The sequence below is a fragment of the Cupressus sempervirens genome, chromosome 10 (genome assembly GCF_028749045.1).
Source record: "Cupressus sempervirens isolate cs-2001-9-10 chromosome 10, ASM2874904v1, whole genome shotgun sequence".
In the NCBI taxonomy this organism is placed as follows: domain Eukaryota; kingdom Viridiplantae; phylum Streptophyta; class Pinopsida; order Cupressales; family Cupressaceae; genus Cupressus; species Cupressus sempervirens.
This window is the reverse complement of record NC_143127.1, coordinates 214,918,437-214,943,078: the sequence shown is the minus strand read 5'-3', so window position 1 is coordinate 214,943,078 and position 24,642 is coordinate 214,918,437.

Here is a 24,642-nt window from a genome sequence, read left to right as displayed (position 1 = left end):
TAAAGATTTTAAAAGATCTGGTAAGGTAAATTGGCAATCAGTATATGCACTCCAAAATGGCTATCCATAAAAATTGCTTCATGGAGATTCAAGATTATGAAGTTTTGACTATCAAGGAACTTGAAAGCTACTTGAAGGTTCCAAAATTTAGTTATCTTTTGATACATGTCAAAAGAATTCTTCCCTTTTGTTGGGTCTATTTTTTGTGGTTTCACAATGCATGCCCCATTTCTAAGAGAAATGTGGACCCCTAGTAGATTTTTGTCTCCCATACCCCTAGTCTAGGGCCTGGATCACTTTTAGAATCCCCCAAGAGTTTGTATCAAACCTCAATCTCTAATAGGGGAAGTTTGGAGAGCCTAATGCAAGAGAAAAAATGAAGATTTATTTTTTTTAGTGAAAAAGTATGCACTAGTTCACATGCACACTTTACAAAGGTGTGCAAGTTCTCTCAGTGTACAAGTGCACACTAAAATCCTTCTAGAGATGCACACATGTGCACTTCTGCATGTGTGCACCTATGAGGGTGGGCACCCAAGGCCCATGGTATATATAAACCCTGGATCCCCCTCTACATCCTCATTCTTCTCTGTGCACACTTGAATCTCACACCCTTACACCTCTAGACATGTGCTTTCTCTACTTGAAACTTGCAAAGATAAAACACCAAGCACAAACGTCAACTAAGATGCAAGAACGTGCGCACATGCACACATCCTCAAGGTATACATGTGTGCACCTTCTCAAAAGACTCAAAACCTTGAAAAAAACCTAAAAATAAATAAGAAAAGCCTAAGTCACCAAGAAGGTGCACACATGTGCACCTCCTCAACGTTGGCATTTGCACAACCTAGATGTGCATGTGCACACCTTTTTTGTGCCTTCCAAAAACTTAGAGCTATAAGAGTGTGGACCTACACACCACATTAATGTGAGCATGTGTGAACCCTTGTGAAAAACTTAACAATAAAATATTAAAAATCTAAGTGTTCCCCCCAAATGTACTTTCCATTATGCATGTTTAGAGTTGCACACATGCATATGTGTGCAACTCACCTAGGAGTGCATGTGCACAACTATGCAAAAATGGTCAATTAGGGACCATTTAGCACACCTAGCACACATGTAAAGGTGTAGTAGGTGCACTAATCTACATAATAGAGCTAATGTTGGGATTGACTAAGTTCTAAATATTTTTGGAAGTTTTGGGCTACTTTTTCATCTGTTTAACGTCAATTGGGGTTTGTTTTAAGTGTAAATTTAGCTTTCTAGACTAATGTATCCTCTCTTGTGTAGATACAATAGAATGATCATCCTTCTCAATAGAAGAAAAGATAGCTCCCAAACCCCTTATTTTAAAATACCAAGGTGTACAAAGAAAATCCCATTTTCAAGATGGGTATGCTAAGATCAAAAATAGCAAACTTGGCCACATTGACTGGAATGCATTCCTCACCATTTGCAACAAACCAAAAGAATGATCTAATGGTGTTAGTTATGATTAGATTAGTTCTTGTAAACACAACATCACATCCCACATCCATGTAATCATCAAAACTCATTATAGCTCTTATGGAGAACTACATGATAGAAGAGAAGGTCATCAAGAGTGTCACAGGGGAGATGGTCTTGAACCTCTGATTTTGAACTATCAAAAAGGTGTTCCACTTTCCTACAGCTGATTAGTATTTGTAGGTTTCTTACAAAGGACCAAAGAGATGGTACCAAGAAAATGAGAAAGAAGCCCAAGAGATAATCCAATCATCTATTTTGATTGATAGAACACCAATGGGTTACAGAGTCAAAAAATTAGACATGACTAGGGGATATATCAAGGATGATGTTGGATGAACCATTTTTCTTTTGAGAAGGGTCATCAGACTACCAATAGCATGACACGTTGAAACCTCAATAGTCCAATTTATAGAGACCATTAGGAAAATAAAGATGCAGATAGACTAGGCTACAATTCTAAGTGATAACTTAGATGAGTAGTTGGTATCTTTCAAGGCCAAACCCAAATTCTATATGACATCATATTTTGTGTACTTACTGGCATATAGAATGACAAACTACTTAGGACTCTACAAGAAAGGAGCATGCAAGATGCTAATGCCTAGCCTTATGTGGTTTATTATCAACTAGTTTAAAAGAAGCTCTCAAAAAAGATCATAGACTAAAGGGAAGTGAATGACAGTTCCATATTTGCAATTATCCAATTCATAGAGGGTGAGTATGCTAAAATAATGTTAGTAGAGGTAGTAACTAGGATCATCAAGATCAATACATACTACATCCAATTCAAGACATTAACCTACCTAAGGTAGCCAGTACATTGGAAGACCTAATGAAGCTCTCAAGATATCCATCAGATAGGCTTATTTTTTTGGAGATTGTGAGACAACTCACTTATGCATGTGACAGAGTGAGGAAACAACAGAAAGACATGGGTGTGGCCAATCACCATTGGTGCTTTCAAGGTAAAAAAAAAAAAGATATAATGACCTTTGATTCAAAATAGGATCAATATCCCATACAATAGTACAACTCCCCTTTCTCTTACTTTGACAACATTGGAATGGTGCAATATCTAGTAGGGAAGAAATTTGAACATGAAGATGCATTTTAAGACCACTAAATGAATGATAGATGATTATGATATCCAAATCAGGGATTATTGTAGGATGACTCTATATCTAGTAGATAAAGTAGTCAAGGTCAAGATCCCACTAAAAGATTTTGAGAAAGATATAGAAGATGTCTTGGATCCATTATACAATAGGCACAAAATCTATGATAGGCCTATAATGAATATAGAGATTGGAAGGCATGAGAACATAGATATATTTCAAAGATCTCACCACAAAGTCCAATTAACAAAGGAATGGATAAAGAAACCTTTTAAAATTAATCTAGTTCTTCAGGATATTCCTCTTTAATCCATAGCATGACTTAGTAAGGGTAAAGGTGCAAAAGTTACAATACCAACCTTCTTAGCTATATCCCTAATGAGTTTAGAAATGATACATCAACACAAGTGTAAGGTTGAGTACTTTGAAGCTAACAAGGGAGTCAAAAGAAAGAGAGCTCTGGAAAAAGGTAAGAAGAAAATGGATCAAACTCAATAGCCTCAACCAAAATAGGTTAATCTTAGACAAATAGAGCCCTAAACTAATCTGATAGCTCAAGTTGATGATCAAGAGTTTGAGCAAGTGCCTCCATAGTAGGAATACATGGAGCAAGAGGAAAAAGAAAAACAATGGATGCCTCTAGTAGATACACTAGATTAAGAACCTTCCCCTATGGCTCCAAAAAGGGGAAGGATTGAATCAATTATGATGGGAACATGAAGGAGAAGACTAAAGAAGAAGAATATTTGACCCCCATAGGTTCCAAAAATAATTCTAGAAGCTAGAGTAGAAGAATAAGAGAGTGAGAAAATTGAATATGTCCCATCAAGTCAAAAGACTCGCTCAGCATGGGAAACAAAAGATGAGAGGAGAAGCTCAACATTAACATCTTCATCTACTCCTAAAAATCCTATTCCTATTTCCACATCAGAATATGTACAACAATAGTAGATAGATGATATTGAGGGGTAAGAAATAGATGTGTTCAACCTCTCCAATTTTGACTTCATGCGAGTAGCACTGAGATGGTGGGAGAAAAGATAAGAGATACCCGAGGAGTGAATCCTTAGGAGAGGACTAGAGTCAAATGCCTCCTTTGCCTCAAGGACCCTTGGGAATACCCCCACCACCATGTTAGGACTTAACATTCATGGACAAAGGCTCAACAACACCACTTCCTTAAGAAACTATAGAGGAAAGAGAAGAAGAATGTGCAATTAGACCTATTTATGGAGGATATCAATAATCGTAGAACAATTTTGAGGAGAGAGTTGTACAAATATTATAGGAGAACTTGAACCTTTTACACCATATTCAATCAAGTGTAGATAAGATGGTATCTATAGTGAACCAGGATTTTGGATTGATGGATGAGGTACATACCTAGAATAAAAATCTATAAGCACTCCAATCAATAAAAGGTCAAACGTGTCATATGCTCATAGAAGTATATACAACTGAATAGTTGGATAAAATTGATGCTTGGATTCAAAATATATCTATCAATAATAAAGTCATAGAGGGTCTACATGTAGATATTCAAAAAATAAGAGACCAAACTCAAGAAAAAATTGTAGAAGTAGAAAGGTATTACAACATTGCTTGCCTTGAGATTTTTGAAGATGAGTCAAAGGCTAAGCTCAATATAGTACAATTAGTAGACCAAAAATTCTGAGGAATCTTTGAAGGTTCTTTGTCAGATGAAGATATTAGGTAATTATTTAAGATTGAAGAGATATTGTTTGAGCTAGACACTAAACTTGATGATTTTGTGGCAACCTGAATAGAAGTTAGAAACTATTAGCAATTAGTAAAGGATAGATATGGAGATTTTGATTTTCCTAAAGCCAGTCAAGTGACAGAAATAATAGAGAAATTTAAAAGAAAACATCCTGAAATCATTTTTTTATAAAGCAGAAGAAATTCTAGATGCTAGAAATTCAGTTTGAATACTTGGAAAAAATTTTCATTTTTGGAACCTATCATCAAGGTACGCATGTGCACAAGTGTGCTACTCTTAGAGTTGCATGGATAATTTTGAAGAAGTAGTAGTGCACAAAAATTTAACTTCCAATTGCTATTTTAGGAGCATTCCATGTACTACAAATGCATTCTGATGATAGTTCAACTCCCAAAAACATTCAGAGAAGGCCAAGCTTCCATTTTTAGAGCTTCCAGTAACTCTCAGATCCTCTTATAGCTTCCTTCTTCTCATCTACTTCCTCTTTCATTTTTCAAAGTCATGTAAGGCCTCATGCACCCATTAATTGATATAAATATGGGTGGAGACCTACTTACCACCATTTAGAGAGCCAATTTGTATATAATTAGATTTATTTTATAAGTTTTTAGCATGAGTTACATTTTAAGAACTCTCTCTCTCTCTCACAAAGGGAGGAAATGATTTCTTATAAATACATGGATGTAGTATGTACTCCAAGCCATTATTTTGATGTAATAATATATGCTATTGGTGCTCTCATTCTAAGTATAGTTATTCTTGCCAAAGTGTGTTATTTTTGAGGATGCATGTTCATGAATAATAATGGAGCCAATGGTTTTATTATGTTGTTATGATTGTGAGACGTTTTATTTCTAGTGTTTTCCTTATGTTAATGAATTCTACTCATGTACTAAGTTGGAGAAAATATCACCTATTGTTCCTACATAGCTTCTTTTCTCTCATGAGTGCACTTTTCATGGGCTTGTGATTCGATGAGAAGTGAAACATCTTTTAGTTATTATTGCATTCCCATTGATGATTGCATCAATGGAATTGAGGAAGTGCTACACCTATTTTCATTGGTTTCCTACTCAATCTCTTTGATGATTTAACTTGTAGACATGTTGTTACCATGGTTTATGTCTGTTAGGAATTTCCCTTTCAAATTATTTTCTTTAATCTCTTGTTACCTTATCTTTGTTATTTTCTTTGATAACTTTTGGTTAAAATAGGAGTTTATATAGTTGCATCAATAAATTTCATTCATCATAAAATGGAAAATACCAAAAATATATCTCTTTTGTTTTTACTTTTCAAAATAGCAAATCAAACATCTTATCCAAAATTGGTCAAACCAAAAAAGTCCTCCTCATGAACATACACATTTATCTTCAATTTAGTGGATTGTAGTAGGTTGCAAGATTGTCCAAAACCTTGGAGTTGATCCTAGATTAGATTTTCAAGAGAAGAGTTTGAAAGGATTCCTGTTCTTAAGCATCATGCAAAATGAAAGCTCAACAAAACCTATAGTTTACACTTAAATACATATTTATGAAAAAAATTCTAACTCTTTTATATTAACTTATTACCCAATTTCTATCCCAAATTCAACTATAATCCAAATCTTAGGTATATATTAGACCTTGAATTTAATGATCAAACCCCAACCCTAATCTTGAACCATAACTATAATTCACTTTTTGACCTTAACTATAACTAATTCATATTTTTCTCTACTTGAACCATAACCCTATTCTACCATTAAGTCTAGTACAAGATTATGCTTCAACCATAAGAACAATTGAACTATATTACTCTATCCTCATTTGAATGTAACCATAATCCAATATTAATTAGAGCCATATTAACATTAACCTTTATATGTACAATCTAAGTGAGACCTACGTGATGCATAATCCAAAACCCTTACTTCAACCCTAAAAATAACTCTAAACCTTAAATTCCTAGCTCTAGATAATACATTTAGTTTCAAGTCTTATATTCGTAACCCTATCCTACAAACACTAAATTATAAATATAAATGTGAACCATGATGTTAGCCTATATCCATACCCTAACACTAAATCTAACCAAGTTTTATGACATCATACCCTAAAATTTTATTTCTAAAACTTAACCATGTAACCCTAATCCTATTGTTTATGGTATATTGTTTAATATTTTAAAAATAAAGTTCAAGTCAAAGCTAGTATTTATTTTATCATTTTGAGCTATAGTTCAAAGGTCAACTTGTAACCAACTAAAGGTGATGGTAGTGAAGAAAAATACCATCACATTTACAACTAGAAGTATATCACTAAGTCATCATGACCTCAAGTTGTAAAAATTAGCAGTGTTTATCTATAATTCTTTCTCAATAAGGGATGTAAGCTACTTTGTTATTTATTGTTCCTTCTATAATGTATACAATTTTCAAGACTTACAAAAAAACTTATGCTGATTATTTTAAACTCTCTATAAGCTATCCTTTGTGTTGGCTCCTGATTTAACAGTGTTTTAATAACCAAGTATACATAGTAAGATTGCATCTATGGGAAGCTATCTCCAATGATGGACACAATTCAAAAAAAAACCTAGGCCAACTATAAGGCTACACTCCTTCTTCACTTCAGGCTCTGAAAAACCTAGGTGGGTAAACCTCTTAAGGTCTAATTATGTGACTAGTGCAATGATCATAATTAGGATCTACAATAACAGATGAAACCCCTAAATCTTCTATACTTAACAAGAAATCAAAAACATGAAATAGCTAAGAACATGACTCATGAAATTGGCAAGCTAAGTGTGGGTTAAACTTTGAATAACTTTCAACATAAAATGGAAAAGATGATTTAATATGTTGATATTAGCATGACCCAGGTATGAGTAACAAAACCTAATGATCCTATATTTGATCAGTGTCTTATCTATTGGGAAATTGAATGAATTACAACTATAAATCTCATTGAAATCTTTGACATAATTCCTACATCAAGATCCCTGATCTATCTTTCACCTTGTGAAAATACATCAGCTTTAGATTTGAATCTCATACTCAAATTATCCCATTATGAAATTTGAAAACCCTGTGATAAATAATAAGAAATTACATGGCTCTTTGTTCCATCAAAAAGATACTTCAATCACATACATTCCTAAATGAAATGCAACCTAATTTATGCTCTTTGTTCATAAATTATAAAAGATTACAAATCCATGAGTAGGAGGCAAGATTAAAACTTAACTTAAAACCCTTTGTTGTACTTTATTTGTTTTCCTTGAAAAAAAATACATGAAATATGTATAGAAACTAACTCAAAAATCACCTAACAAACCAAAAATATCTACATAAAATGTAAATTGTTGTTAAATACAAGAGAGAATGTTGGGTGTGTGGCTTTCACAACTTGAGCAGAGCTCATAGAATTGGAAATTGAAAACCAACCAACAACATTTTTCAGAGAAGAAAAAAGAATATGTATCAAGAGGGCAATTCCTGGATTAAATTTGCAATCGACATATGTCCCTTTAGAATTCTCCTTCAAGAAGCTGAAAAGAATCTCTTTGCCTTCTCTCCTCAACTGCTAGAATCAAATCCCTAAATTTTACCTCTCAAAGGCATCAAATGTCTTAGAAACCTGATGATGAAAGAATGTAACTGATTTTAGTGTTAAAATGAAATCACAGTAAAAGTGAAAAACTAGTTAGAATAACCTCAAGAAGCCAATATAACCTTTTCCAGATTGTTTTCTCCACATTCAGGCTTCAAAAGGTCTTCAAATCTACCTTCTAACAAACTTTGATACTCAATGATCAAATCTACCTACTCTACTGCCAATGCCCTAGATTTTAAAAACTAACCTATAGCACGAACTAGTGAATACCTATGCACAATATGACCTCATGTTCAAAAAATTCATCTTGTTCTAGTTTCGGTGGTATATTGGAGCACTCATTTCAAATAAAAATTGGCCATGTTATGCCCATTTGAAAATTTGGCACCCATTCCATGACTTTGCAATTAAAAGAATAAAGATGAAAATTTTAAAAGGGTTCTGTAGTTTAAACTATAGAAATTTATCTTTTGAAATCAACTTTTTAACTATAGATTGAAGGGATTTTTCTTTTTCAAATTTTCACCTCCTTTACATCCCCTCAATCTCTTAAAGGGTGCCACATGTCAATCTCTAATAGGCTGATGAACTCAACTGAGACCCATGCATGTTTTTCAACTCTCATTGAAAAATGATAAAAAATTCTAGCAAGTGACATGGTGACTTGCCGAAAAATTGTGTTTTATTTCTCACAAAGTGTGAGTGGTGACTCTCAAATCTATGTACCAATATGTTCCTAGTTTGATTTCATTGTAAAATTTGAAGGATTTCTAGTTGTATGGGTAGATCTGAAGCTTTTGGTAGTATTTTGAAAAGGAAGTTTTAAATTCTTGCTAGTTTCTTAAAGTTTTGTTTACATTCTACTAATATAAGAAAGTGAAGTGTAAAAGTGAATCACAACAGTGATTATTTCATTCCTCTTGCAAAGAGGTGGTAGCTCTATGAAGTTTGACTAGTGGTGTAAAAGGATTTTCAGTCTTGCACCTGTGATAAATCAGCAGATCGAAGTTTAGCATCAGCTCTTGACTTTGAGGTATTTTGATTTTGATTTTTCTTTTCATCAAGGTCAAGTGTTTAAAAGGGTTGCCTATATTTAGTGATTTTCAGCACTAGAAAGAAGAGGTAGAAGTTTTACTCTATGATGGAGTTAGATCTTAGATCTAGGAATAGTTTACCAAATTTTAGAAGTTTAGAAATTGTGAGTGATAACATTGTTATGTTGAATAAAATGATCTACAAAAGGATTGTCCGTCTTATAAGAATTGAAGTAGGAAGTACTCAAAGTTTAAGTTTTGAACAATTTTATTTAAGGTTTAAATCAATGATTAGCAAGATGTCTTTTCATTGTAGACCTGAGGAATCTTCCTTGCCTAGTGTTTTCCTTGATGTTCTACTGCCTAATTCAGTCAATTGGCTAGTACCTACAAGATTACAAAGAATTTTACAAATTAAAAGATTCATTGAAGAAATGGAAAATGATGATTATAGATTTCATGTTATCTATTCTAATGATAGCGAGTGTGCTAAAAGCCAAGATAAAAATGAATATAATAAATTTGTATATAAAGGTGATTTTCCTTCAGAGCATGAAGAGAAGGATTCAAATGTTAATGAATTGAGTAATAGCAATCAGTATGAGGAAGATGGATATAAAAGAGAAAATAAATTTAGTTACAGTAAATATGAAGTTAAAGAAAGTTATAACAATAGTAGATCTAGTGATTGCCATGATAAGAAACAATGTCGCAATAATGTTGATTTTCCATATTGTTACACTAATGATCTTGTTGTTCTAAGTTATTCATGTTATCTAGATGATAATCACAGTCAAGACAATATTTGTGAGGCAATCTTCTTGAGCTCTGATGAAACCTCTAACTTGTTGGCTCATGAGTTTGAAAACCATGTAAATATTTCTAAGGATCTTCATATTTTCTCTCTTAATACTTTCTCATTCAATAAAATTAATTCCCCAAAGTTTGATGTGGAAAAAGATGTAGAATCTGAACAATCTTTGTTAGACTTTGGAGGTGTCTATAATAGTACCTCAAATGTTTTTGCACATGACGATTTGTTTGATGTTGAGTATGTTAGTGAAGGGAATTTTAATGTTGTTTCAGATTCTTTTCATGCTAGTTATGCTACAATATGTTTGATGTTTCATGTGATGAAGAGAAAAACAATGAAAGTTGTAAATCAGATTATAGATTCTCTATATGTGCTGATAAGTCTTGTAGAGATAAGTTCAAGATTCTAACTAACATTCAATTAGATGAAGAAAATGATTGTAATCAGCATAGCTTAGATCAGTACTTTCAGAATGAGTTCTCATGCTTGGTAACTAATTAGTTGTTGGGATAATGTAAAGAGGTTTCATTGAAAGATAAATCTGATGTAATGAATGACAAGAATGCAAGTAGGCAACAATCAAATTTCATATACTCTTTGCAGCCAAAGACACAAGGTGAGTTGCAAGTTTTTGGTATATGCAACTTGGTGAATGGTGTAGAATATGAAGTTTTTGTGTTCCCAATCAGCATGCATGAATCATTATTGGATTTTAATTCTCATTTCAGATTATGTAATTATAAGCATGCTGATTGGTTTTCTCATAATGAGCATGAGGTAAAGGCTAATTTTGATGTATGTATGCATTATGAGAATGAAGGAAGTTGTTTTATTTTACCAAGTAATTTGTTTCAAGATGCTAATTTGATTGGTAAAACTAATAGAAGATATTTTTTTAGCTTACCTCATGAGAGTGCAGATGAAAATTAGGTGTATGATAGAGGCAAGAAATTTTGCTAAAGTTCACTGGCCCAGGACCATCGCTTGTACATAGTAGTTGTAATTGTTGTTTGCTTTCAATAAAGTTGTTTGAGAGGAAGTTTTTGAAGTTTTGGGAGTGGTCTACTTCTTCCAAAGATCTAAATCCTTGCCATACCTACAAGGGACATGCATCCCTAGATAGAGCCACTATTGGGACCAAAAATTGCATGGTCAATTTTGAGTACCATTGATATTTTGAGCCCTATAAAATCTTTTAAATGCATGTGTACCTGGCTATACCTTTGAGGCCCCTGAGGTGTTTAATGTTTCTAACACCTTTTTTTTAGTGTGTCTACTTCTTCCATGAAGTCAAAGTATCATTGCAAGCCATTTCACGAAGTCCTATTTTGAGCTAGTATCAAAATCTACATTTTCACCAAGTGTCAAACAATGACAGGAGGCCATGTTTGCATTTGAATATCTCACACCTAGAAATGTTTCATGACTTACCACTTTGGGAGTACCTAGTGTCTATACCTAAGAGTTTTTGTTTCATATTTTGAGTCATTTTAAATCCGTTTGACTAGTTTTTGAATCCCTCAAAGTTGGTAGTTTACTGTTTTCATGCTGATGTACATTGCACATAATTTTGGGAAGCCATGTTTGACATGTTATAACTTTGAACCAGTTGACTAAAATTTTGAAATTTCTTTTGTGTTTCATTTTAGATGTTGAAGACTTGTTATATTTCAAGTTTCAGCTCATGACAAATCTGTTTGATCAGTTTTCAAATGTGATTCCAAATGGAATTTCTATCTTGTACTGGTATCAGTAAGTGCAGATTGATCAATATCTTGTTTGTGATGTTATAACTTGAAATCCATGATAGGTGAGATTGAATAGATTGTACCACTATGTTTTCCTTTGAAAATCCATTTCAACACTTTTTCAAGTCAATTGCATTTGCAAAAAATTGCTTTTCAAACATTCTTTCAAGTTGTCAAATTTTGAGTAGCCCACTTTGACCGCTTGCCAAAGGCACCATGTTATTTTTCATGAGCCCAAATCATAGATCCATAATCTCCTCATGATATATATCCAATGCACCATTTTTTGTTTCCCCAAGTGTTAGTTTACCTAGTTTTTGAAGTTGATTTTCAACCTAATTTATGGTTTTCTGACATGTCTTATTTGCAGCCAGTTTTGAGAGGTCAACTTTGATAGCGAATATATTTTGACCTCAAATATGTCATGAGATGAGATTTGAGGGGCTGTATGCTAGTTTTTAGAGCTTGATCAAGTGTTTTGGTTAGTTTTTTAGGCCAGTCAATGGACCTCCTAGTGCAGATTTGGTAGTTTGCAGATAAGTGATAAAATGAGTTTTAATTGATGGTTCATTGATCAAACTTGATTCAAATTAGTTCAAGATGATTAATGGATCAATTTGAAATTTTAGTCATTTAGAAATGAAATTTTTTTTATCCATACCCACTTTGGGGTTCGACTAATCTTGGCAGATTAATAGGGAAAATGATTAGGATGAAGTTCAGAGTTTACTTTCCTTCGATTCCATATTAATAATGAGTGTCTCATCAGATTGATATGTGGGATGAAAAGGATTGAAAGTGTCAATAAGCATAATGTAAAATTTTACATTAAGGCATGTTATATTGATTTTTTCCTAACAATTATAAATGCCTTCCAAAGGTCTACTAAAGTATCACAAGGATAAAGACTTTATGTTTGTGTGTGATGTTGAATAAAATTGGAGATCACACCATAAAAATATATGTTAGAGGGCATAATTTTACAATATGTACTCTACTCTAGGGTGCAATGAAATGAAATAGCAAACACTAGGAGTTAATATAAAGAAGTCAAGTTGAGAAGTGACAAATAGATGGAAATCCTTTATGGACAAAATTAAAAATGAGTTTGGGTTTCTTGGTCTAATGAATCCAAAGAGTTTGAAAGTATGGCCTAAGATAACAATAGACTTTGGAAAGGAGATTTGATTTCATGTCAACAAATGAATGAAAGAAGGATAGCCTCAATGCAAAATGTTGTGGCATGAGGAGCCTACAATCTACTCCACGTGAATTGAAAGAGGAAGTAGCTTGGATCAATTAAAGTGGGATCCACATTTTGCAGGTGCAAGGGAGAGTTCATGAAAGACCAAGCTGCATGGGGTGGATTAAAGCCAATGGCTAGGGAGAATAAAAGAAGTCACCAGTTGAAAAGTGAATCTCATGCCAAGTACACAAGGGGAGTCTCAAGTATGAATAGGGGAGGCATCTTCATTCGAGAAAATGACAATTAAAACAAAGACTCCACATGCAATTATAGAGTAACCCGCAGCCAACTGAGGAGACTACCTATGTACATAAAGAAAAAGCTGGCCCCAAAAGCAAATCAAAGGAGATTTACAAGAAACCCACACATTTTTAAAGGAACTCATGCATAGAGCAGAGAGTTGGCATTACCCAAAACATTGGAACAAGCTACAGATCTAAGGGGGCAGTTCATGCCAAATGCAAAGAGATCAACACCACAACTAAAAGGAGAAACAGGTATCATATAGGCCAAAATCCATGCATTAAAAAGACAAATTGAGCCATATTTTTTAATAAGTAAGACAAAGGGAATGTCATGTTAAAAGAAGAGGTAGTGGTTTCTTTAAAGGAGAAGGCTACCAATTCATGAAGAAGAGGTTGTGGGAGTTGAAGCAAGCCGTAGTCAATAAATAAGGGAGCTTCCACCATGTATTTAGAGCATATAGAAACTAAAACTCATGCCTATAAAGAGATGCTACTAGTTAAAGAATTTGGATCCCCAATTAATCGTAGTGATACTCTTCTTCAAAATGGTATATGTCATGGATCTCCAGTAAATGGTTAAACAATGCATAATAAAAGAGAAGGGGAACCACTTTGGGAGCATAAAGAAGCCTCCTGTGGATAAAAAGCAAGAGGCCATGGAATTAAAAACAAGTAAAGCCGCATGAGCGAAGAAAATCATGCAATGTGAAAATGGACAACAGTGGTAAAGGGAGAAACCAGTATGCCATTATCCCACATTGCTTGTGGGAGGGCTTTTTATATCTTTAAATACAATATCACATAATAGGCATTGTGTATGAAGGCACAAGCCTTTTAGAAGCCACTAGTTGGATGTGTGGGGCTAGTTGACTGTCAGTGCCAGCTAGAGGATATCAACCATTAAATTTTGAATGAGCACACAAACAAAGAAGTGAAGTGGCGAGATCGCAGATCAAAGGAGGAGATGGAACCATGTGGCAGATCATATTGTCCTCATTATCTCACCAAGAAAAGTTGCTCATTGGATGGTCAAAGTGAATTGCTGACTACTGACATGGCATGATGAGGTTGAATTGATGTGTCCAGGTGGAATTGGTCGAAAAAGTGGCCAGAATCCGATCGTCACCATGACACCACCGAAAAATGATGAAATTTTTTGCCAAGAGATGTGGCAACTTGCTAAAAAATTCAAGAGTCCAACGAGAGTTGGAAAAGATGTGCAGGTCTCACCTAAGTTCATTAGCCTATTAGAGATTGACATGTGGCACCCTTGGAGAGATTGAGGGGATGTAAAGGAGATGAAATTTTGAAAAAGAAAAATCCCTTCAATCTGAAGTTAAAAAAATGATTTCAAAAGATAAATTTCTATAGTTTAAACTACAAAACCTTTTAAAAATTTTCATCTTTATTCTTTTAATTGCAAGGCCATGGAATGGGAGCTTGATTTTCAAATGGGCATAACAGGACCAATTTTTATCTGAAATGGGCACTCCAATATACCACTAGAACTAGAATGAGATGAATTTTCTAAATATGATGTCAGATTGTGCATAGGTATTCACTAGTTCATGCTATAGGTCAATTTGTAAAATTTGGGGCACTGGCAATAGAACAGGTAGATTTGATCATTAAGCATCAAAGTTTGTTACAAGGAAGATTTGAAGACCTTTTGAAGCCTGAATGTAGAGAAAGCAATCTACAAAAGGTTATATTGGCTTCTTGAGGTTATTGTAACTAGTTTTTCACTTTTACCGTAATTTCATTTTAACACCAAAATTGGTTACATTCTTTCATCATTAGGTTTCTGAGACATTTGATGCCTTTGAGAGGTAAAATGTAGGGATTTGATTCTGGCAGTTGAGGAGAGAAGGTAGAGAGACTCTTTTCAGCTTCTTGAAGGAGAATTCTAAAGGGAAACATGTTGATTGCAAATTCAATCTGGGAATTGCCCTCTTGATACATTTTTTCTTCTTTTTCTCTAAAAAAGGTTGTTGGTTGGTTTTCAATTTTCAGTTCTAGGAGCTCTGCTCAAGCTATAAAAGCCACACACCCAACTTTCTCTCTTGTATTGAACAACAATTTATGTCCTATGCAGATAGTTTTGGTTTGTTAGGTGATTTGTAAGTTATTTTCTGTACATCTTTCATGTATTTGATTTCAAGGAAAACAAATAAAGTATAGCAAAGGTTTTTAAGTTCAGTTTGAATCTTGCCTCCTACTCATGGATTTGTAATCTTTTATAATTTATGAATAAAGAGCATAAATTAGGTTGCATTTCATTTAGGAATGTATGTGATTGAAGAATCTTTTTGATGGAACAAAGAGCCATGTAATTTCTTGATATTTATCATAGGGTTTGTAGATTTCATGATGGGATAATTTGAGTATGAGATTCAAATCTGAAGTAGATGTCTATTCAAAAGGTGAAAGATAGATCAGGGATCTTGATGTAGGAATTACGTCAAAGATTTCAATGAGATGTATGGTTGTAATTCATTCAATTGCCCAATAGATAAGGCACTGATTAGAGATAGGATCATTAGGTTTGGTTGCTCATAATTGGGTCTTGCTGATATCAACATATTAAATCATCTTTTCCCTTTTATGTTGAAAGTTATTCAAAGTTTAACCCGCACTTAGCTTGCCAGTTTCATGAGTCATGTTCTTAGCTATTTCATGTTTTTGATTTTTGGTTAAGTATAGAAGATTTAGGGGTTCCATATATTATTCTAGATCCTAATTATACTCATTGCACTAGTCACATAATTAAATCTTAAGAGGTTTATCTGCCTAGGTTTTGTAGAGCCTGAAGTGAAGAAGGAGTGTAGCCTTATAGTTGGCCCAGGTTCCTGGTGAATTGTGTCAAGTATTAAACATAGCTACCCATAGATGCAATCTTACCCTATATACTTTTTTATTAAAATACTATTAAATCAAGAGCCAACACTTCAGACACTTTAAAAAATCACTTTAACATGAAATGGTATAATTATTTTGAATGATAAAGTTGAATAATTTTTTATATATATATATATAGTAAGTGTAATCCTTGATTTTCAATCCTAAATTTTATGATTTCTAATCCAAATATCATAGGACATTTAGACATAAATAAACTATCTTGATAAACCACCAATTCTCTTTACATCCTAGACTTTAAAAAGTTCAATTCCAAAACTTACATAAGTGATGTATGTATGTTTGAATTGAATGTAAGTTTAATATTTTATGTTTTTATTAAATTTATAAATTGCTAAGCATTGTACTTTCTCAATTATTCACATATTAAAATAAATTCTAAATGATATATCAAATAATAGATTAACTAATATATTTATATTGAATGATCTAGAGCTATGCACATATATATGTATATCACAACAACTTGGTTCATATTCAATATATTAAACTTGAAAATTTCTTCTATCACCTCAAATAGGCCCTTAGGACTTGGTAAGACAATATGGATCCATTCCTTTAAATATTTTTTGTTTTTGCTAATGTCACAAGTTGATTTTATTGTCTATATTTTACATGTAACATAATAATGAATTTTTTTAAGCTTAAATATATACTAAATATGTAACATGAAAGTTTTACTCAAAGGTAGAATTAATTTAATTGGGGATAAGATAATGTCAAACATAAATTTAACTAAATAAATAAAGTATTCTCATAATTATTATGACTGGATTATTAAATCTTTGATCTGTACTTATCAAATATGAGGTCATCTTCCTCTTCGTTCCATACAAAATATCATCAATCTTACCATAAGATCTTGTCCATGTGAATACAACCCTAGGTTGACCCTTGAACAAATATCTATTCTCAAAGTAATATTTCCAATGGTAGTGGAAAAATATACTACAATGTAGTATCAAAGGTTGCGTTAAAATTTGTGAAAAACCAAATATCAAATTTATGAAGTTTGATAATATTTGAATCAAAATAATAGTTGTGGAAGGGGTGAAAAATGAAAGAGTAAGGAATACTAGAGAGATAGGAAATATGAGTACTTATTTTTTAATATACAATGTTTATGTCATGAATCTATATTAGTCATAGGTATAAATTAACCCTTCAATTTAATAACCAAACTAGATAACAATAATCTTTAATCATAACTATAATTCACTTCTTGCCCCTAACTCTACTTCAATATTTCCTTTAACATGCTACTATTTTAAATAAGTACTAAATATTTAACTTTATTTACAAGCTAGATTTTGAAACCCATTTCAATTAAGCATGTACATATTGTCTTCTCAAGATGTGAAACACGATGCCCCGTAGGATGTTCCAAATTATGAGACACATCATGTTACATAGGATGAGACACATTATGTTACATATGATGATCCATCTGAGTCCTCTTCGCATGGAGTAAAGAGGATTTCAAATTAGATAGATTAGGTCTTTTGGAACCTTTAGATTTTTCTTTTATGAACATATTGTTATTATGATACACTTTGTATTAGGACAGTTATCTATATTATTAATTTTTTTGATTTCATAGATCATGTTATTACATGTTAGACCATGCTATATATTTTTACAAATTCTTATCATGCTAGTGTATCCAATATAGATTCTTATGTTATCATGCTGTAAATACGAAATTTTTATTTATTGTGACTTATTTTATTGATGTTATGTAACATATTGTTAGTATATGGTACATGAACAATAATTTTAATAATTTTAATTAAATATAGGAACATTAATTTATACATGTTTGAATGTAAATGTAATGGAAAAATATAGGAGGTCATTACTTGAATTGACAAAGAATTTAATATCGAGTGCACCCCATTAACGTTCAAATAGAAGTGAACTCTTATATTTTACACAACTGAACTCATATATTATTAAAAAGAGTGAAGTCATATATTTAAAAAAAGTGAAGTCATATATATGTAATACAATGTGAAGGACAAAAATAGAAGTGAACTCTTATTTTTAAATGGTTACAACATTTTTTTATTCCAAAATAAAAAATTGGTTCAACACATTTCTTGAAATTAGGTCCTACGAAATAAAATTTAAAAAAAAAAAAACACAATTTGAAATGTTAATAAAAGAATAAATTAATAAGACCTATCTATATTATGTAAATTGTATAATATATGTACTCACTATGTGTAATTACACAAGATGTTGATGTTGGATCCACCTTAAACATTTAAATTTGCATAAGTTGTAATTGAGACCTGAATAAGAGGTATATGAGTTCTCTAGTTTTCTATTGAAAACACATACATACATTTAAATTATATAAGTACATATATAAAAAGTGCACAATTAAGAAAAAAACTTACATGTCTGTATTTTATAGTCATCTCATTGTACCATCTACATCCTCTCTCTTTTGCAATGCATCTATGATTTCCTCACGGTAATCCATTGAAATTGTCCATAATACCTTATTGGAGGGTCTCTATTTGTATCTTTCTAATTTGATATTTGTTGCCACCAACAAATGCAAATAAAGTAAAATCTATTTTTTTGATTGGTAGTCTTCAAGTGCTAGTAAACCATTTCTTCTTGTTAGGTAGGTATGTAGCCAAGTGCCAATGACAAACCCAATTGGATACTCAAAACCATCATCATCTACTTGATGACATATCAATTTTTTTCTTGGGGTGCACACATATACGTAGTGAATACTCAATCTATTCATCCTTATCAGTAGGTGAAATAAAAACATAAGCGTGTCCTACAAGATAAGATAAACTACATAAAAAATTTAATCACATGTGTACATAAATAAATAATATATTAATGACATGTACTTGAATTATATTAATGTATGTAGAAGTTGTGAAAACCAACTTCAAAGATTGCCAAGAACATCTGCATGCAAATAAACTATGTTGAAGAGAAACCAAAGAAGGAAAAAGCAGAGCTTGGAAAATTTCAATGGTGTGAGAGAAAAATGGACTCCATGATTATGAAAATAAAAAATACAAGAGTTCAACCTTAAAGGTAAACAAAACCCTAAAGGGAAATAAAACTAGGTTGTGCAATATAATTACTATTAAATATTAATTATATGCACCTAAGAGATAGCTTAAGTAACTAGAGTAGTAAACAACTTAATTAACTAAATCAATACAATCTAGTAATAAGTGTAAAAGAATAATTACTCTAAGACCTCCCTTAAGTGAAGCTTAGGAGGTAAGCTAACCTAGCAAAGTTATACAAGTAGGAAACTGGGTCCTGGCAAAAAGGGTTGATCAGGTATCCAAAACAAGTAAATCTTTGTAAACCAAAGAAAAATGAGAAAACTTGGTGGGAAAACCCCCTCTCCAAAAAGAGATAGAAAAAACATGCTGAAAAAAAATGACGAAAAGAAGGACTCAACAAGACCCCCCAAGGACAACTTTTGTAACCCGAAGCATAGACCACAACTAAAGACAATGAGGTGATGCAAAAGATTTGGTGAAGATGTTGGCAACCTTTGCATCATTAGGAATGTACTCCAAAGAGAGAACACCATCCTAGATTAAATAATGGATTAAATCAAACTTAGTGGCACCTATATGAGTTCCTTTTGCACCTCTCTCTCTCTATCTTCCAATTTTTGTAAGTGTCATGCATGTATTCATGGATATTGTAATGTAGCAAATTGATGTATATGTATGTTGTTATACTAAAGTGATTTGGCCTTGACAATCATGTTATTGGATCCTAACTAAAGAGGATGTTATGTATTCAGCCATATTTTGGAGTTAGCATAGTCTTGGGTGAATATTAACTCAGCTTGTGGACAAGTTTGCTAGATTAATGTCTCCACCAATATTTCAACACATACATTAATCACTACCTCCAAATGGTAATTGGCACCTTCATCCCTACTAGTCTGAGAAAAGGCCATTTGTGTCAGGAAAAACAATGGAATGTGGGAAAATTTTAGGGGTCCTTGGTTGTAATGCACAAGCACAAAGTGATAGTGATTTTTTGTTCAGTTTTCTTCATGTTTTTAACATTTTTGTCCTAATTTAAGTGTGTAATGATGCAATTGCTTTAGCAATTGTAATGAACCTGATTTAGGGGTCCATCATTTATTTCTGACTTAATCTCTTATTTGTATCCTTGTATTATATTTTCTCTATTCCATGCTCTACGATCTCCTCAATATTGTTCTTTCATCATCACTGAAGCTTGTTCCACATCTACAACAATGGTGAGCCATGTATGTTGATGTGTAGTTGGGTCTGAATATTTATACAACTATTAATGTGTTGACATTCCATCTCCTTGTAGTATGGTCAATTGTTGACTTAACATTCTCCATGTTCATGAGAGTCTTCCTCTTCTCAAATTGGCCATGATTATGTTGATTGAGCCAATAAAATATATCTAATTTTGAGTCTTGAGAATGTTAGCTTTCCCTCTTACACATGTTATAACACAAGGGATGGGCACAATTCATTGCAAGAGCACCAATAAAGACAAAATTTGAAAGAGATGGGATGAAGTTGTTCAATAACACTAGAGATGGATTTGTATGAGTTTTAGAGAATAGGTTTGGAAAGAAGGTGAGATTTTCAGCAAGCACAAATCTATCAAGTCTTTTGGCAATGAATGGCTTGCCAGATCTTTACTTGTCCAACAATATTTTCCTTTGATAGGAGGGATTTAACCATGTTTAGATGAATCCATAATATCTGCCACTAATTCACCATTTAGATTCTTCACTTGACAACTTCCTTTTTTAAAAATAAATTTAGAACTATTTAGGCATGTGACAGTTTTAGCATACTTGAAGAGATTCCAACAATGTTCTTTTCATAGTTGGTCACATAAATGATAACAATAGTAAAGGAGATGTTGACTTCTTAGAGTTTGAGATTGTTCAATGTGTTGAGCATGCTCCTTAGAGTAGACAGTGAAAAGACTTCTAGAAGCTCTTTTCCTTCAATGATATGTATGAAATTGATTTTCCATGGAACTCAGAATACAAGAGACAAGAGACGGTAGAAGGGTCCATTATTAGATTTTTCTACATGGGGCAAGGCATTAAGGTGTGAAATGTTATATTGTCCCCATACTTCCAATGTTCGGCATTTATGCAAGTTGATAAATTTAGTAGCCTAAAATTATATTCAACATCTAACAACATTGGAGATACTATTATTTGGAGAAACATTTCAGTCACATTTTATCGAAGGTAGACACTTGGAGGCGTGATATATTTTTTTAAATGCATTGATGTGAATGGAAATTTGTGAAGAATCAAAATTTAAATGTTCTACACTATAGTGGTTGGCAATAAATTAGGTCCAACAATTATTAGGGCTATTTGGATGGTTTAGAACTTTAGCATTTGCATTATTCATTGATTGCATCTGAGTTTCATTTGATTATATTGATTGGTGTTGATGTCTATATTATGTTCACCCACAAAGGTCTGAATGCACTCCAAAATCCCTCAAGTCTTCATTTCAGCATGCAAAAAGTTTCCAAATGCAACAATGTACCCAGTATTGTGAGATTTTTCACCACAGGTCCCACCTATCCTCTTAAACAACTTAGATCTTCATTGATAGTTTGATTTGACCCTACAACTACTAGATTCAATTTGAAGGCTCCAACAAAATTTTCCTTTATGTTGTTGGCATGAAGTCAAAGAAAAATCGGTGCTCATCCATGCCACATTTATTATTGTATGACCCAAAGATTTACATATCATCTCTAGGCCACTGTTTCAACTTTTTTTCCAGGGATTTCATCATCATTGCACAAAATTTAACACACCATCAAGGGTATGATGAATGTATAGGAGGCTCTTCTAATAGGTAAAAAGTGAGATCATAGATTTTCACATGTAGACACTGGTGTTTACAACTGTTTGTGCACAAGCACAAAGTGATAGTGATTTTTTGTTCACTTTTGTTCATGTTGTTAGCATTGTTGTCCTAATTTAAGTGTGTAATGATGCAATTGCTTTAACAAAATCCCCTGCATGTTTTACACTTAGTTCCAAGGGTTCCTTGGTGGGGCACTACATAGCTAGTACAACCAAAATACTTTCAAATAGAAACTATTTAGTAACTAGGATAGAAAATTCTTCTAATAGAGAACACTAGAACACTACATAGAACCAGCTCTAAGACACTATCATGCATAGAATTGAATGTTATGGTTGTGATCTTCTTTTCAAATCTATGTAGCACAGAACATTATACTTATGTGTATAGACACACTTCCTATATGCAATCTAAAGCTCGTATGTTATCAAGTGCATCCAATGATGGGGAGAGATCTCCGTGCAATCAGAAGATCTGCAATGAAACAAAAGAAAAGAAAATTTTCTTATAATAAGAACAAGTTTTTTGTGCTACATAGGGTACCAACAAAATAGTGTATAATATCTTTTTCTTTACCTGGCTTTCAATATGGGCTATCAGTGGCTAGTAATCAAAGAGATCTGTAAAATACCTCCATACATTTGCATTTTCATATTTTCTTAGACATTCATCGTAAAATCCATACCTAAAATTGCAAGAAAAAAAAAATTTCTTGAACACAGTCAAAAAATAAATATAAATTACAAATAGATTGACAAATTTTGCTCACCTTCTAATCTCCCCATTCAGATATTAATATTTTGCCTCCCATAATTTAGATATAGCCTCAAATGGAAAACAATGTACATGTCTGCTTTAAGCATGAGCATGAATGTCTTCTGACCTTAATTCCAATTCCCACTTTACTCCTCATTTCCAATCTAATAATGGCCTTCATAGACACACAAGACAACATAGCAAAGAATCCCACTTATTGAATATTGCACTTACTTAGCATTAGAAAGAAAGCAACATTTATGACCCTAACACCAGCACTTCAAATTTTTGAGGAAACATATTATCTTCTTATAGTACATGGACAAAAAGATATGTGTTCCTAAAAATTACTTTTAAGTAAAAAATTATGCAATTCAAATATCAGAGTCAAACATTCAAATTCCTTGCTAATCATGAGACAAGTAGTTATTGCATTGATATCTTACACTTGGGTGATTTGACGGCTCTAATGATTCCCTCATAATATTGTAATTCTATCTCTATAATGCACTTTTGAGGCAACCAGCAATGAAACAATCTCAATAGAATAGTATCCACGATCTGCAGCACAAAATGAGAAAAAAATTTTAAATTAAGCCTAGATTTGCCTTAGATTATCTAAATTACATATAAAAATTGAAGAGATCAAATGCAATCCGTCCAGAATTGATATGTCTAATAATATTCCATGTAGTATTTGTCTTCCAAAAGATTATATTTTCATATTCATAATTTACTAAGATCAAACATATTATTTCCAAGATATTAGAGGAAAAGGCCAATTCAAAATTCTCTTACAGAAAATGCAAAACAGTATGAGTAGTTGCAATCCAAAAAAATAAACATAACATGCCATGAATAGTCAAATGAAAATAACTATTGCTTGGATAAATTTAGAATCTTAACGAACTGAGAACTAAATTCCATTCAAGGACTCAAACGAATCATATTTTGAAAACAAGGGTAAATCTAAAAGCGATGCTACTTATAACTGTAGAACCTTCCTGCCGCATTTTAAGACATAACCTTGTAGATAGAAGCTGAAATGTAAAATAAGTAGATAGAAATATGGACAACTTGATCTTCACTTCCTATCCTATAAGTTGATTCCACAGCATGCATCACTATGTTCTTTCTCAATGTTAATCTTCTTGTTGAGAAAGATAACCACAATAATGCATTGAAGAAGTACATATATCACTTACTCTTTGTCTATAGGATATGACCATGGAGCCTAGATATATCTATTTTTGTGTGATAGGGTAGCTTGTAATCATCTTTAAATTGAGAAGTGAATCTGCACTCAAATTATGTATTATATTAGGATATAAAACTCAATCGAATCTACAACACACGAAACTGAATCATGAAAGATCAAAGAACAAAAGCTCTAGAACCTAGTAAATCGAGCTCAAACATCAATAGGGATTAAGAAAGCTGAAATAATATATGACTTCTCATAAAAATTGTCTACGATCCTTATGAAATAAGAAATAAAATGAGATATATCTAATGTGGATGCTTCATCCAAATTAAACAAGCAATGAATGTGTGAATCTTTGAAGAAAGCATATTACAATCTCTACATGTCAAAAAATTGCTTTTGTTTTTAGACCCATTCACCTGCACCCTCAAATCAACACTCATATAGACATTAATCCATATAAAAAATTGATACATTGCCCTTTTGGTGTGGAGTGACTAGACCATTTATACATAAGCTGAGAAAGTTTACTTTTACCTATAGCAATGTTAAGTTATTTTTCAGGAAGGAATAGGCGGATTGACACAAAACTTTTCTCACATAATCTGTGCACCAATAAGTTGCATGGCATGAAATTCTTCATACATTTCTGTACTTGAATAAGCTACGTGGCTTTAAACTCTTCTCACATTGATGCCCTGCATTACACAAAGGCAAAGATCTTTCTTAAAAACCAAAGATTCCATCTAATTCGCAAAAGCCCTTAAAACTGCCAATGTCTAGAGATGAGGGGCATGGATTTCATTGATCAC